The sequence below is a fragment of the Vespa crabro genome, chromosome 2 (genome assembly GCF_910589235.1).
Source record: "Vespa crabro chromosome 2, iyVesCrab1.2, whole genome shotgun sequence".
Lineage (NCBI taxonomy): Eukaryota > Metazoa > Arthropoda > Insecta > Hymenoptera > Vespidae > Vespa > Vespa crabro.
The window spans coordinates 3,355,400-3,372,899 of record NC_060956.1 but is presented as its reverse complement, the minus strand read 5'-3'; the positions used below and the strand labels follow the sequence as shown (position 1 = coordinate 3,372,899).

The window sequence follows — 17,500 nt, the reverse complement described above, 5'->3', positions numbered from 1 at the left end:
ACCTAGTGAAGAGTCATAGAAGCTAACTTCGCTGCCGTCCTCCCTCTAACCCTCTAACTCCTCCTCCTTTCTATCCTCCCCCTTCTTTACGTCTTCCCTCCCCTTTTCAGCCCTCCTTCTCTCCACGCCACATCACAGCACATCACGGCACACTAGCCAGTTTACCACTTCCGCACGGCCGCACCATCCCTTGTATGGTCGAGGCGCAAACATCCGGGGCTCTCCTTTACCCGGGTCGATAAACCCTACCCGTTGAAAGCTCCCTGAAAGCCGCCTGAATATTTTGTGCGTCGAGAAGTAAAGAGCGACGGGGCGGGGGCGGAGGGGGGGGGGAGGAAGAAGGAAAGAAGAGGAGGAGGAGGAAGAGGGGGGAGGGGAGGGATAGAGGCGAGTCGTGTGACGTAGAACGAGATGGGAGATCAAAAGAATCTTATGGTATATCTTATATTTTATCGATTAATACGTGCATAATTTCATCCACGTAACGATCGATTCGATAAATATGACATGATATAATATATAATACATAATATTGCATAGTAAAGTTAACGTCTTGACCGTGTGAAAGTTCACGTTTTAAATTGATTACGAATATATTTCTGATATAATGTTAAAGATTTGGATTATTGAAGGTCTCTCGTTTTATTTTGTTTGTTTCTTTTCTTCTTTTCTTTTTTTTTTTTTTTCTTGTATTAATTTTTTTGATAGGAAAAAAAAAAGGATTAAAATCATATGCATACGTGTGTACGTATATTTTAGAAAAGGAGAGAGAAAGAGAGAGAAAGAGAGAGAGAAAGGGATGATATTTTAATTACAAACTCGAACTTATATCGTGTTAATATAAATGTAAACTTAAAATTAAGGGTACCTACGTATACCGCATGACGAAGAGAAATTCGAAATGCTTCCCAGGAATATGTTAGTAAAGGTCGAATGTAAATTCCAAGAGAACTACTTCGGTCAAGGAATAACGTCAACTAAGGAAGACGGAGATAGAGACTAAGAGATAGAGAGACAGACAGACAGACAGACAGACAGAAAGAGAAAGAGAGAAAGAGAGAGAGAGAGAGAGAGAGAGAGTAAGAGGTTTCCAAGACGTAAGTTCTCTATTTCGTGTTCACCTTCCATTCTCTTGGCTACAGAATTTAGACCGCAAGTGAGCAAAGATTCCTACGTTCTAGTCCACCCTTCTAAATTCTACATGAACATATATATATATATATATATATATATATATATATATATATATATATATATATATATATATATATGTAGTTCGTAGTAGAAAATTCGAAAAGCACGTGAATTGTTCTCAGAATAGGTAAGAAAAATATTACTTCTCGTTGTACGTTCTGGTCGATCATTCATTTTAAGATCCTGCAACGATTTTTTCATTCTTTATTTTTCCCGAAAAATAAAAAAAAAAAATCAACTATGGTATGATATGATATTATATGATATGATATGATATGATATGATATGATATGTATAGTGTATGATGGTTGTTGATGATACTTTGGCAGAAAGGAAAATCTATAGGGATTCAAAAAGATTCATGAAAAAAAAAGAAAAAAAGAAGGAAATAGAAAATCGTTCGGGGAATCTAATTCTTTCAATTTATTGAGATCAGAAAGAGAGAGAGAGAGAGAGAGAAACTTTATTACCACGACTTTCAGAGTCTATTTAAATCGCCCGTTGTCCGAATGAAATAACATTAAGTAAGAATCTACGATCTAAAGTTCTAAAGATACATTGGAGCGGTAAGAAAAATGGAATGAAATGAGAAGGTAGGAAGAAGAGAAGATAGAGAGAGAGAGAGAGAGAGAGAGAGAGAGAGAAAGAGAGAGAATGATGGCGAGGTAAGAGGTAAAAGTAATAGGAAATGAAAGAGTGCCGCGAAGATCTATTTTATTCGTAAATTACTACATTACTGTCGAGACTCCTGGACTTCGGCATTTGCGATGCTATTTCTTTCTTTCTCTTTATTTTTATTTTTCTTTTTTTTTTTATTTTCTTTTATTTTTATGAAGAACATGACTACTTCGTCCTGGTATCGACACCGTAATACACTCTCTACGTTAAAAAGAAAAATAAAGAGTCGTAGACTCTTTTATATATATATATACATATATATATATATATATATTCGCCCCTTATCACCCACCATACCCTAACTCCCCATTCACCACCCACCACACCCTAACCACACCTCTCACCACCCACCATATCCTAACTCACTATACAACCAGCAATTGTTGAATCTTCTTAATTCATTTCAAATCGAAAAGTATCGGTCAAAAAATACGATCTCTCGTTAAAAGGAACGAATGTGCTTATCGAAAATTTAATCATTATAATTCATAAACTATAACGATGTAGTATAATAAAAGTGATAAAAGTAGGATGCATAAAAGCGTACGTAATACCGATCGATTAAAAGTAAATGAAAAAAGAAACGAAAGGGATATACGATGGTATGGAAGAAACAATTCTTTGAAAGGATAAATATATAAAATAATAATAATAATAATAATAATAATAATGATAATAATAGTAATAATAATAATAACAATAACGAGTGAATCATTAAAATTATAAACTACAACGATGTGGTATAATAATAATAATAATGATGATAATAATAATGATAATAAAGAATATAATGCTGCCATTATAAATGTATCTATGTATGTACGTTGTGTCGATTGATTATGAGAGAAAAAGAAAAAAAAAAAAAAAGAAGAAAGGAAAAAACAATTTTTTTTTTGTACTAATAAAAACAAAAATAAAAATATAAAATAAAAATAATAATAACAAGTGAATCATTAAAATCATAAACTACAACGTTGTAGTGGTTATAACAATGGTAATAAAGAATATAATGCACAATATTACGAATAGACGTTGTGTATTAATAAATAAAAGAGAAAAGGATGAAAGAACCATTTTCTCTCTTTTTTCTTTTTCTTTTTCTTTTTCTTTTTCCTTTTCTTTTCCTTTTTTTACAAGAACAGAAATAAATATAAAATAATAATAATAATAATAATAATAATAATAATAATAATAATAATAATAATAATAATAATAATAATAATAAATGAATCAACAAAATCGTAAACAACGAAGATGTAGTAACTATAATTATTATAATAATAAGGAATATAATAAGTACAATATTACAAATAGGCGTCATGCTGAATGATAAAAAAGAAAAATAAAAAAGGAATAGAAAAAAGAGAAAGAAAATTTGTTCGCGATAACGAGTCGAATTCATGAAAAAAAAAAAAAAAAAAAAAAAAAAAAAAAAAAAAAAGGAAAAAAAAATTTGACTACAAACACTTCCTTAATACGGAAATAAGACGTAAAGTAATAGTTACGTTTTCGTTTCTACTCGTTCGAGTAACGAACGTGAGAATGATCGTGCGCGCACGATAAAGAAACGAAAAAAGGAAAGAAACAAAGAGAAAGAGATGAAAAAGAGATGAAAGGAAAAAATACGATGGCGTGAAATTAATTAATTTTAAGACCGGAAAACGAAGGAGGATGGAATTTCTCGTTGACGTAAGTTACGCCATTCGTTGTAAATGATCCGGTATGGTACATCGGATTCGTCCTGCTCCCTCTAACCCTTTTACCACCAATAGACGTAAACCTATGTCATAAAACTTCGGTTCTGTCGGCTTTTACGTGTACGTTCTCCCTCTCTCTCTCTCTCTCTCTCACTCTCTCGGTTTCTTTATCTCTTTCATTGTCTTACACTCATTGTTGTTATTACTTCGTCTCTTTCTTCGAGCACAGAGCAAAATACAATAATCTAGAAAAGGACAACGTTGGATCGTACGTGTGCATTTTCTCTCTCTCTCTCTCTCTCTCTCTCTCTCTCTCTCTCTCTCTCTCTCTCTTTGCCTCTTTCTTCGAGCATAAGCCAGCAAGTAAAAAAAAAAAAAAAAAGAAGAAGAAGAAAGGTGAACAACTTAAAGGGAGTGGGGGGAGAAAGACGTTCAGGCAAGTCTCGTTGAAAGCAGCTCGTGCTTTTGCTTGCCCTTTTACGTGAGCCACATAAAAAGAATAGGGGGGAGGGAGAGAGAGAGAGAGAGAGAGAGAGAGAGAGAGAGAGAGAGATAGACAGAGGAAGAGAAGGAGGGTATCTCGTTCGGAAAAGAAATTGCGTTACTTTCTTGAAATGAGGGCTCCACCCCTCTGTTAAAGCACCAAATTCCAGTTAGTAACGAGGACACGCGTTACAACAACCGAACTAAACTCGTTTTCACCTTTTATACCTGTGGCCAAATCGATGTCAGCTCACGGGTTTTAACCAACGGACAAAAATATTGTTACCCACTTACCTATCCCTATTCTTTCTCTTTTTTTTTTATCTAATAATAATAACAATTATAATAATAGTAATAATAATAATAGTAATAATAATAATAATAATAATAATAATAATAATGGTAATAATACTAATAAAAAGGAAAATATAAATTACACGTCAATATTTTTCTTTCGATATTTTCGAATTTTATTGTGAAAAAACGAAATTATTTTCATTATTATTATTATTATTATTATTATTATTATTATTATTATTATTATTATTATTATTATTGTTTTTATTATTTATTTCGAAGAGAAAATTCAATAGAGAAATTTTTACCTTCTCTCTCTCTCTCTCTCTCTCTCCCTCTCTCCCTCTCTATCTCTCTCTCTCTCTCTTTCTTTCTATCTCTTTATCTCTATCTTACTATCTCACTATCTATCTCCATCTCTATTTCTATCTTTCCTTTTTTTTTCTGTTCCCTGAAGACAAGTTAAATATTGGCAACCCCATCGAGACACGAAGACTAATTTGTCGACCACTTCCCGCACCAGTCGGTATAAGGGTAGCGTATAATTAATCAAGAATTCCGACAATTAAGATGAACTTCTCGAGGTAACGCTTTCCATTTCTCTCTCTCTCTCTCTCTCTCTCTCTCTCTCTCTCTCTCTCTCTTTCTCCTTTTTCTCTATTTCTCTTGTTTCATCTTTTGGAGGAAGAGACTATCAACGGTTTAGAAGTTTAAAGTTAAGCAAGTATTTCGATGTCGTTCCACTTTGAGCTTAGCGTACTTTGTTTCTCATACTTTCCATTTCGATGACGACGTTAAAAAAAAAAGAAAAAAAGAAAAACTTTTCCTAATTGCAAATTTCTCCCAAAAGAAACAAAAAAAAAAAAAAGAACAAACGAAAGATAGAAAAGAAAAAGAGAATATCTAACATTAATCATAATATTGATCATAATCTCCGATCGAACGTTCTTAAAAAAGGAAAAGGAAGGAAAGAAAGAAAGAAAGAAAGAAAGAAAGAAAAAGAAAAAGAACCGTGTAAAGTAACGAGAAGGAAGAATAAAAGGGATGAATAAGAAAAAAAAAAAAAAAAAAAAAGAAAAAAGACACATCAAAGCAAAAAAAAAGAGAGAAAGAAAGGAAAAAAAGAAAAGTAGAAAAAAGAAGTAAAAAGGAAATAAAATTAGAAAAAAGAAAAAAAAACAAAGAAAAAAAAAAAAAAAAGAACAGAAATCGATACAATTCAATGGATAAGGGTTCATGTACAATGTACCGCGCACTGATTGATGGACGAAGTTGCGGTGCGGACTTCCGAGCAAGCGAACGAACGAACGAACGAACGACACACCCAGCTCGGCCCCATTTTCATGAACCACCAGCACTACCCACCCACCCACCCATCTCCCTCCTTCACCTCCCTGCCGGCCCGTTACCCCATCGCGTTCGTCCACCACCCTCTTTTACCCTCTTACGAGAACGAAAACGAGTACCAAACCGAAACCCATCTGCGCGTTCTCTCTCTCTCTCTCTCTCTCTCTCTCAGCGTTATTTCTCCGCACTCTGCACAAAACCAACCGCAACGACGGATGTTTTCGCATTAGTCACCGCACTAGTCCCTACGGAGAAGAGACTCCCCACGTGCTTATTGCCACCCATTCGCAAACTTACAACATTCAGACACACACACACACGCACAGACATACACGCACACACGCACGCATGCATACATACATAAATTAACACATATAAATATATAGATATATATATATATATATATATATAAGACTTAGTAGTAACACCAATAACTTGTCCCTATAGCGGCCGCGTGCGGCGCCGACTTATACAGTACTGCGGAAAGTTAGTTGACGGGCATTATCACGAAAAAGACTGCAATCGCGAGAGATTATTTTTCTTTCTTTTTCCCTCTCTCTCTCTCTCTCTTTCTCTCTCTCTCTCTTTCTCTCTTTCTCTCTCTCTCTTTATTCACTCTACCCCTTTCTTCGTTTATCACCCCTACTACCTCTCATCACTTTTTACCCGAACGACTTCTACTCCTTCACTTTCTCCTCTTTCTACTCTACCCCATTTTCAAACATCGTTACCATGCAACCGAACATTCGACGTGAAGCCTCACCTAAATGATAATAATAGTATATAAAAAAAAAAAAAAATATCTACGACGAAAGAAAAGATATCGTCGAAAGATAGAAAAGTGGAATATCGTGTTGGTACCGTTTATTTGGATTATTCCCGACATCTTCTTTTCAATTGGAAAAATTTCAAGAGTTAAACGAAGAGAAGTGTAATAAGGGGACAGGGGAGGAAGGGGGGGGGGGGAGGCAGGGGTGAAAAAACATAAAAGGCGACAAATCGGACCTTTCGTTCTTTTTCGACGTTCTTCATTCTCGTTCAACAAATGTCACGATCATACGAGATTGTTAATTGGAGTGAAAGTTAATCCGACCCTTATCACTCCAATAGTTTAATGCGACTGACGCTGACCGACACATAATTCAATTTATTCTAACCTTGTATAAACTGTGCTCGTAAAATTTGTAAACATCGTACGTAAATCGTACAAACAACAACGTAAAGAATAATGGAATTTACGGAGTCGATCATTTCGAGACGATCTCTCGTCATTAATTATATCGAAAGCGATAGGATTTCATATAATCTGTTTTCCTATAAAGCTTATATATTAATATAAAATTAATATTGTATTATGACGTTTAATGATAATATAAAATTATTAAAATGTAAGATAAATAATATAAGATAAATGTGAAATGTGAAATCATATTAATTATGAAAATTTTTGCTTTTTACTTTTTACTTTTAAAGTAAAAGTAAAAAGTTTTTACTTTTTCTTTTTCTTTTTTTTTTTTTTTTTATTTTTTTTTTTTTTATTTTAGAAAGTAAAAAAAAAAAAAGAAGTATGAAAAATCAGAAGGATATCGGATCAATTGTCAATAATTGAGATACATTTAATTATTCAATATTAAAACAATGATAATCGTTAATAAATTTCATCAAATTAAATTATATTAAAAATGAGAATGAAAAGAATTGATAATAATTTTCCTTTACCGTATCGTATTATGTCATTCAACGTCAAAGATCTTTCCCATAACGAGAATCGAAACTTTCTATTTAACGTGAAAACATACGAAGTATGTTTCAACGAGTCCAAACGTGTGATGTACATAATTACCGATCGCCAAAATCACCACAGTGTAACGTAGTATTTGTTATGTAATGTTTATCCCTCCCTCAGGGATAGTTCCGGTTCGGCGCATTATAAATGCAAATGGATTGGTCCTTCTGTTTCAAGCAAACGAGAGTGAATAAGATACATATACATATATACATACATACATACATACATATATATATATATAGAAAGAGAGAGAGAGAGAGAGAGAGAGAGAGAGAGAGAGAAATGGTCTGTTCTCATGACGAAGTTTCCTCTCTCTACGAATAATCAAATTAAATTTCAATTTACGATGAGAGCTTTTGCTCTAAGAACGGTGTGTGTGTGTGTGTGTGTATAAAGAAAAAGAAAGAAAAAAAAAAAAAAAGAAAAGAAAAAGACGATATTATTAAAGTAAGTAATAAGTCTATCTCTTTCTCTTTTTCTTCATCTTCTTCTTCATTTTTGTTAAATGTTTGAAATAAAACGATAAATAAATTAATCTTGAATTCCAATGCGCATTAATCAAGCAAGATAATAAATTATCTCTTCGCAATATCCTATTGCCATTTTACGAGGGTCAATTCGAGCGAGAATGATCTCTTTGAAATTCGTTAATTCAGTGAACTAAAGTTATCTGAATAGCTCGATAATTGGTGAAATTAGCGCGATACCCGTTAAAAAGAAAAAAAAGAAAAAAAAAAAAAAGAAGCAAAGGAACAAAAAAGAAAGAGAGATTAATTAACGAAAGAGAGCGAATGATCGAATACGATAATTCCGTTTATAACGAAGGTATTTAATCATGAAAAATATTATTTTATTTTAAAAAATATATTTATATTCTATACAAACAAATTTCCCTTTAATATAATACATGTATATATGTTTTGTAACTGGAACGAAGTTTTCCTCTTAAGAAAATCGTCGAGTAACAAGGAGAATATAATATACATATATTTCTAATGAGTTCAGCTAATGAAATCTGCTCTTTAGAATTAGAAACTTTGTCGACTACATTCTCTCTCTCTCTCTCACACACACACTCTCTCTCACTCTCTCTCTCTCTCTCTCTCACTCTCTCTCTCTCTCTCTGTCTTTCTCTTTTTAGACTTTCTTCTAATTCTCCTAACACTTACGCATGCCAACGTGGAAAGTTGGGCGCGTTGAAGGTCAGAAACCCCTCTAAACACCGCAAGAAACTGCCGCATTTGCGGTTTGTACGCAGCGCCGGTCGCGGCAAACGTTCCATGGCACGATGAGCCGCGAAATTCACTCTCAAAACCACGGCCCCATTCTGCTACCATACTTGTTTCATTAGGATATTTCAACGATTATACGCCCATGTATTAACGAGATATACATAAATGTATAAATATAATATTAACTACGATGAATTCATTTGTATACGATCTATGAGAAATATATTTATTAATTTATTACATGATGATTGTATTACTGTGTGATCATTCATGATCGATTGAAAAAAGAAAAAGAAAAAGGAAAAAAAAAAAAAAGGAAAGAAAAAGAATTTCTTTCTAAACGATTAATAAAACTTAGAAATATTTAGAAAATTATTTTACCCCGTAATAATTCCGATAATATTCATGCATAGACGAAAAATTTTACGTATGGTGAAGAATTTATTTGTTTATTTATTTAATTATTTATTTATTTATTTATTTATTTATTTGTATATATGTATGATAATTAAAAATAAATTATCGATATTTATATTATCCACCATAGATATATATATATACATATATATATATGTACATATATTTTTTTTTCTATTATATCGATCAAAGAAAAATATATTGACAACTCTCCCTTATTTATAACAAAAAAAAAAAAAAAAAACATATATATATATATATATATGTAAAAATAATAAAAAAAAATTAAAAAGAATGTTCAATTTGCAGAAACAAAAATCGTTCAAAAAAAAAAAAAAAATTAAAGAAGAAGAAAAAGAAAAGTGAAAAAGAAAAAGAAAAGAAAAAAGAAAATGAACAAACGACCGACTAAACGATCAAGCAAGAAAGCAAGCAAGCAAGCAACCAACCAACCAACCAACCAACCTGTTCTGCTGTTCGTCGACGGTAACAGACTCGAGGGTGGTTTGTAGACGTTGACCGAGGCAACGGGGTTGCTCGCCCCGTTGCGGTGCTCACCGGCCGTTCGTTCGGCCCTCGATGCGCTCCAGAGCGAGTAGACCCTCTTCGACACCCTTTGAACCAAAGGTAATACCGAGAACGAGCGCTACTGCGCCATGCTTTACGCCTCTGCCCTCGTCGTCCTTTGGTTTACGCATACCACGGATTCTGTAACACACAATAGAGGGGATTAACTTATTCGTTCAATGACGTCGACATTTATTCATCGTATTTTATTCATCGTAATTTATTCATCTTTTTAATTTTTTTCCTTTTGATAAATTTCTATTCGCAAAAAAAGAAATGGCCTCGTGCGTGTTATCCATGAGATCCTTTAAAAAACAAATTTTTTAAGGAAAAAGAAAAAAAAATACATATACATATATATATTTGTGTGTGTGTGTGTGTGTGTGTTAACGAGTCAATTTCGTTTTTAAATTGAATTAAAATTTCCAATCTTTTCTATATTATACGTAAGTACATTACAAACAAACATTTACTATTCACGAATCGTTCTATAAACTATTTGACCTAATCTATATATAATGACCTAACCTATATAATATTTACAAACACACATGTAAATTGATAAACATACATTCATACATATTATATATATATATATATATATATATATATATATATATGTATGTGTGTGTGTACATTTATTTATAGAAGTTTAAACTTCATTAAGAAAATTAATAAAAGATATTGTTAATAAAATAATAAGATGATCGCCGTAAAGCCAATAGTATTACATGTGTACATATAATTCATTTACATTGGAAATACATTTAATGGACTCTAATTTCAAATATATTTCAAACATATATATATATATATATATATATATATATATATATATCAAATATCCTAAGGCAATGCAGACGAAGATGGCATATAAGTGTATGGGGATTCATAAGTACGATATAAGTAACGCATAGAAGGTAAGTACAGCCCTGATGCCTATACCTTTCTCCCCTTCGTTTCGTGTCATCGTCTCTGTTAATATTCATTCCGTTAATAACCTCAGGATTTCCTACAACAACAACGACGACGACGACGACGACGACGACGAATTTTCCGCAGACGCGTTTCCTTCGAAGGTCGTAATAGCTGTCAGATGTTGGCACATAATTACCGTGATTCTGTAAACTCCGCCCTCTTTACTTCGTTTTCTCTCACCCCTTTATTTCTCTCTCACTCTCTGTCTCTCTCTCTCTCTCTCTCTCTCTCTCTCTCTCTCTCTCTCTCTCTTTTTTATACATCTCTCAAGGGACAACTCTTTCATTTTCTTTTTCTTTTTCTTTTCTTATTTCTTTCTCTTTTCTTTTTTTCTTACGTCTCGTGACGAAGGGAAAGAACGATGATCGTGCACGTATGCGTTAAAAGAAAAAGAAAGAGAGAGAGAGAGAGAGAGAGAGAGAGAGAGAGAGAGAAAAGATTATATAGAAAGAAAGAGAAAGAGAAGGAGAGAGCAAGAGAGAGAGGAGAGATTGTAAAATCTTTTATCGTTATTACGAGCTTACGTGTCGTCCGGTTGTCAAGCTCGAACGACGAAAGATTTAAAAATGTCGTAGCTAACATTTTCTTCCCTCCCCTTACCTCCCTCTCTCTTTCTCTCTCACCCTCACCCTCACCCTCACCCTCACCCTTACCCTCTCTCTCTCTCTCTCTCTCTCTCTTTCTTTTTTTCTCACATATTAAGAGTACGTTATAGGGTTTTATTAAAAAATTATAATAAAAAGCTGAAGTTCCTTTAAAGAGATCGTGTCCCTTCTTTTTCCTTCGTTCTTTCATTCCTTTCCTTTCCCTTCTCCCTTTCCTTTCTTTTCCCTTTTCTCGTCTTTTCTTTTTCTATATTTTTTTGTCGCTTTCGTTATTCCACCCTCTCCCCTCCCCCTTCCCCCCTACCCACCGGTAACTATGCTTTTACGACAAAGATAAACGTGAAAGTAGGTAGATATAGCACTTTAAGGATTTCCTTACTCTCCTTCGTATGATTTTTAACGAGCGAGAATAACAATAACAATGACGAAAGACGATGATGATGATGATGACGACGACGACGACGACGATGACGATAATAATAATAATAATAATAATAATAATAATAATAATAATAATAATAATAATAATAATAATGATAATGATAATGATAATGATAATAATAATAATAGTAACGACAGGTATTATGGAAATGATTTATGCAGTGCGGATCAAAAGTTTCTAGATGGATGAAAAGTTTCTAGGTATTAAAAAAAAAAAAAAAAAAAAAAAAAAAAAAAAAAAAAAAAAAAAAAAAAAAAAATAGAAAAAGAAATGAAGAAGAAGAAGGAAAAAAAAACAATTACCCCATTTCGAAGATTATTTAGATTCGTAGTAAGGCTCGTAGTAGCACAAGCTAAGCCTTGGTAATGTTTTTTTTTGTTTTATAATCTGACAAAGGAATTGTAGCATGAAAAGGGGATTAATTGATTTTCTCTTTTTTCTAACATCACTTAAGAACTTTTGACTCAACCCATGTAAAGGGAAAAACAGAGACAGTGAGAAAGAACTTCGTCGAAAACTCGAGTACATCAGACGAAACAATTTTATCTTCTTTTTCTTTGTATTTTTCTTTTTTCTCTTTTCCTTCTTCTTTTTCTTTTTTCTTTTTTTTTTTTCTTTTTTCTTTTTACTTACTTATCGTTTCGTTACTACGCCGCGTCGGCTTTTCTTTCACGTTGCCTTATATTGCTTTTATTTATCGATGAAAAAAAAAAAACACCTCGTGAAATATATTGACGAAAGGAAGAAAAAAGGGATGAATAATGATTAATGATCGGTGCTCACATGTGAGAGAGAGAGAGAGAGAGAGAGAGAGAGAGTTAAAAACAAAACAAAAAAAAAAAGAAAGAAATGAGTCGGTAGGATCTCCTAAAATTAACTTATAAACTCACGCAATGTCGTAACGCGTTATCCTTTCTTTTTTTGATCACGCGATATCTCTCTCTCTCTCTCTCTCTCTCTCTCTCTCTCTCTTCCACTTTTTCTTTTTCCTTTCTTTTGTATATAATACCAACCATCAATTATTCCAAACTCACTTACTCCCCCAAGTCCCTATTCCCATTCACCCACTCCCCTATTCCTTTTCTTTTGTATCTAACAAAGAATAAAATGAATTTGGTACTTAATCTGTTAATCCGACGAAATTTGTGATCATCGGTTGCTAACGTGAACGTGAACGTGAACGTGAACGTGAACACTGAACGTGAACGTACTTAAGCAAATAATTAATTATCACAAGTGAAATTTATTTTCATTGTTATATTAGCGACGTAGATTTAATTTTCTACCGAGCGATGACAATTTATCGATAAAATATGTCATAATGCGTAACAATTGAAAAATTTTCGAATTTAGTTACTGATAATTTAATATGACTTTTGATCGGCGACCCCATGAAATTATTCGTATAAACGATCCTCGCTAGATGAACTTTGACATTAAACTGACGAAATGATAAAAGAAACAAGAAAAAAAAAAAAAAAAAAACAAAAAGTATTATCTTTCTCGCGTTTAAATTGTAATAATAAAAAAAAAAATAAAATAAAATAAAATAAAATAAAAAAAAGAAAAAGAAAATCGAAGGAAACAAGAAAAAGAAGGAAAAATATTTTTCTTTTTTTCTTTTTTTTTTTTTTTTTTTTTATGTAAAATACGAATTTCCATGATAATTACTGTGAATTTTTTATGACTTTAAAATCTTCGTAGGACAAGTTTAAGAGAGGTACGTAAATATTAATATGATAGGATAATAAGAAAGAATTGTCTTTATCCCGTTTAATTTACATTCCGGGAAAAGGAGGAAAGAAAGAAAGAAAGAAAGAATGAAAGAACGAAAGGAAGGGAAGAAAAAAAGAAACGAGACAAAAAAAAGAAAATAAAGAAAGAAAAAAAAGGAATGAAAACATATTTCATTTAAATTGCAAACTTTTTCATTATGAAAGAATTAAAGGTACTCGATGACATTGAAATTTTACGTGTTCGCAATTTCGATCGAATTATACATTTAATATAATAATTAAATTGATCAGAATAATTCCCACCCACTCAACCAGCCACCCCGTCCGATCCCTCCCCTCCCACCTATCCCTTTCTCCGTAACTCCGTAAAAAATTTGTTCGAATCTATATAATTTATTATGCGTTCAGAAAGAAAGGAAAGGAAAAGGAAAAAAAGAAAGAACAAAAGAAAGAAAGAAAGAAAGAAAGAAAGAAAAAGAGAAGGAAAAGGAAGAAAAAGGAAAAAACATTTTTCTATCGCAAAGCGAAAAGTCGAGGAAGGGTGTAGTAAGAAAAAGAAAAAAAAAAAGAAAAAAAAGATGAAATAATATAAAAAAAAAAAAAAAAAAAAAAAAAAAAAGAAAAGAAAAAAGAAGAGAAGAAAGGTCAGAAAATCAATAATCGACGTTTGAATCTCAGATGGGGAATTGTAAAATTCATCGTTAGCACGGATGAAGAGTACCAACAGGCTAGAATACTAACTGGCTAGATAGATAGCTTACTAACTAGCTGACTTAGCTGACTAGCCAATTCCCTGACAATCTATAGTAATACAGAGTTATCGTTACTATCGTTATCACGCTTCACCGACATCTTTTCCGATTCAGCCCCTTTTTTTTTTCCCCTCGTTATTTTAATCGATTTTTCAATACATGCATGGATTCTTATGGAGCCAGTTAAAATCCTCGTACTATATTCCCCGTTCACTTTTTTCACGATGGAAGAAAGAAAGGAAGAAAAGAAATAAGAACGTCAATGGTTAGAGCCCTGTGTGCTCTAGCAAGAGGAAGTTTATTTTTTTATTTTCCCCTCCCCCATCCCCCGGCACTCCCTTTTTACACTTTCTTTTTTTTTTTACCCTTAACTCCCACTTTCATTCGACTAAGAACGTCGCTAAACGACATAACTTTTATCGACGGCCATCTCGACTTTCCAAACTGACCTGTTACAAGGTACGAGAAGAAAAGGAAAAGAAAGAGAAAAAGAAAATGAGAAAGAAGAAAAAGAAGAAGAAGAGAAAGATGGGAGGAGGAGAAGGAGGAGGAGGAGGAGGAGGAGGAAAAGAGAACGACAATGACGACGACGACGACGACGACGACGACGACGACGAAGAAGACGATGGCTTCGACCTAACGGAGAAAAGGTTGAAGAGGTTCGAAGTCGTTTAAAGTTCTACGAGCCTTTGACGCCGGCATCTCTTCCTTCAAATTGCTTCGAGCGTAGTTGAGAGATAGAGAGAAAGAGAGAAAGAGAGAGAGAGAGAGAGAGAGAGAGAGAGAGAGAGAGAGAGAATGAGTATGTGTTTCACTCTTTCTCTTTCTCTCTCTCTCTCTCTCTTTTTGTGAGTATGTGTGTGTATATGAATGTATGTGTATATTTGAGAAGAATGAGGGAGAGAGAATAAACGTCGATGCCAAACGAGAAGGAAGGTGCTGTGTGCTTACAGCAAACTTTAATGAGAGAGAGAGCGAGAGAGAGAGAGAGAGAAGGCTATTCGTAAATCGATAACTCGCCAAGTGAAATGTACGCACGACCGAGCCGAAAACCAATCTACGGGAATTAACTTTAATTCGATATCAATAATTTGCTTCTCTCGGGAGGCGTGGCAGTTCGTTATTATCCCCACCCTTTATAAACCCTCAAGCGTGGAAATGTTTAAATGGAATCTTCATTGAAACTTCACTTTTCTATATTTCTATCATCCTTTCTTTCTTTCTTTCTTTCTTTCTTTCTTTCTTTGCTCATTTCTTGTCTACTTTTACTCTTTTTTTTTTCCCCTTCACTCCGACGTTCAGTATCTCGTCCTTCGAATTTCGTCGTGAATGAATTGAAATGATTGGACGAAAGGAAGGGTTGAGAAAAGGAAAAAAAAAAGAAAAGAAATAAAGAAAAGCAAAAGAGAAAGAAAGCAAAAAAAAAATCCTTTGATCGTCGAGAAAACCAATATCATCGACATTGAACTTGTCCCATTCTATTTATGTATATATATATATATATATATTTTTTTTTTTGGTTTTTTGTATTATTTATTATGATTTTATTTCTTTCCTTCTTTCTTTCTTTCTTTCTTATCTTTCTTTTCTTTTTCTATACTTTTCTTCTTTCTCTTTTTTTTTTTTTTTTTTTTATTTTCTCTCCTTTCACAACTCGCAACTTCTTCCGTCAGAAGAAGGAATGCGAATTCTAGGATGATAAAAAGGAAAAAAGAAAGAAAGGAAAGAAAAAGAATATCTCTGAAGGTTAAATGGAAAATTGTATTGATATGATTACGACGAAAATGTAAAAATAAAATCTTCGAGAATTAGAAAATGACGATTTATATAATATATGTATGTATTATGTGTGGAGGTATATAAAAGATATGTATACGTGTGTGCATACATGTTTGTTATCACACTAATATACTCTCGAAGATTTGACGACGTACGAGCGATGCTACATTATGCGATCAGCATTGATCCTAAAATGATCGATCAGCTTCCATCAGGCTCTTCAACGATCCGAGACTATATATATATATATATGTGTACGTATGTATGTATGTAAATATATTTATATAAAAGATTGTTATAAAAATATTTGAGAGGTAAGGAATTTTTCTTTTAAAATTGAACATAATTAAATCGATTTTTATATAATACGATAGTAATTGAATATACGGGGTGAATTTCCTTCTTTTTTTTTTTTTTTTTTTTTTTTTTTTTTAAGTGAGACAGAAGTATATCCCGAAAACGAAAGTTTCGAACGATAATTGTGCGATTTTGAATGGGAAAAACGTAAGCAGCATTATTTATTTCTGATTCAAAATTATCGCGAGAATAATTATATACGAAAATATCATCTTTGAAGATACATTTTAATAAGGCCGAATTATTTCCATTTCAAATACTTTTTTATTAGATCTTTTTTCGTAATACGTTTCAGAATATTTTTCATTGTTTAGATTAAAAAAAAAAAAAAAAAAAAAAAAAAAAAAAAAAAAAAAAAAAAAAAAAAAAAAAGTTGGATGGATCAAGACAGAATAGAATCAGACAGAAATAAATATAATAAAAAAGGAAAAAATAGGATCGAATAAGACTGAATAGGATCTGATAGGATTAAATAAAATCTAATAGAACCAAAAAGGATCGAATAAAATTCAGTTGGATCAAACAGGACAGAATAATAAAATCAAATAGGATCGAATAGGATCGAACAGGATCGAATGGGACTTAATAGGATCGAATGGGACCGAATAAGATAAAAAAATTATCGAATAGGACCTAATTAAGACGCATAGGATCGGACAAAATAGAAACGGATCAAGCATAATCGAAAAAGATTGATTCGGATCGAATATGATCCGAAATCGAATGAACAGGATCGAATGGGACTTAATAGGATCGAATGGGACCGAATGAGATAAAAAAATTATCGAATAGGACCGAATTAAAACGCATAGGATCGAACAAAATATAAACGGATCAAGTATAATCAAAAAAGATCGATTCGGATCGAATATGATCCGAAATCATTATCTTATTGGATCCTTTTCGATCCTATTCGATCCTATTCAATCCTTTTTGAATCCTATTCAATCCTATTCGATCCTCTTTGATCCTATTCGATCCTATTCGGTTTTGTTCGATCTTATTCGATCATTTCTGGTTCTATTCGATCCTATTCGATTCTATTCAAGCCTATTAGATCCTATTCGTTCCTATTTGATTCTATTTCATTATATTCTCTTTTATCACATCTTTTAAACAATATAAAATATCGTAAAATATAAAGATCAGA

At 32.6% G+C, this 17,500-nt stretch overlaps 1 protein-coding gene across 7 annotated transcripts in view; it reads right to left on the bottom strand.

The window, feature by feature from the left end:
- The window catches only part of LOC124422064, a 243,829-nt gene that overhangs the window by 205,100 nt on the left and 21,229 nt on the right, over positions 1-17,500 (bottom strand). For all 7 annotated transcript variants that reach the window (XM_046957981.1, XM_046957980.1, XM_046957987.1 and 4 more), the window contains exon 2: positions 9,600-9,842. The gene's annotated coding sequence lies outside the window, so the exon portion shown is untranslated. The remainder of the gene's footprint in view (positions 1-9,599; positions 9,843-17,500) is intronic.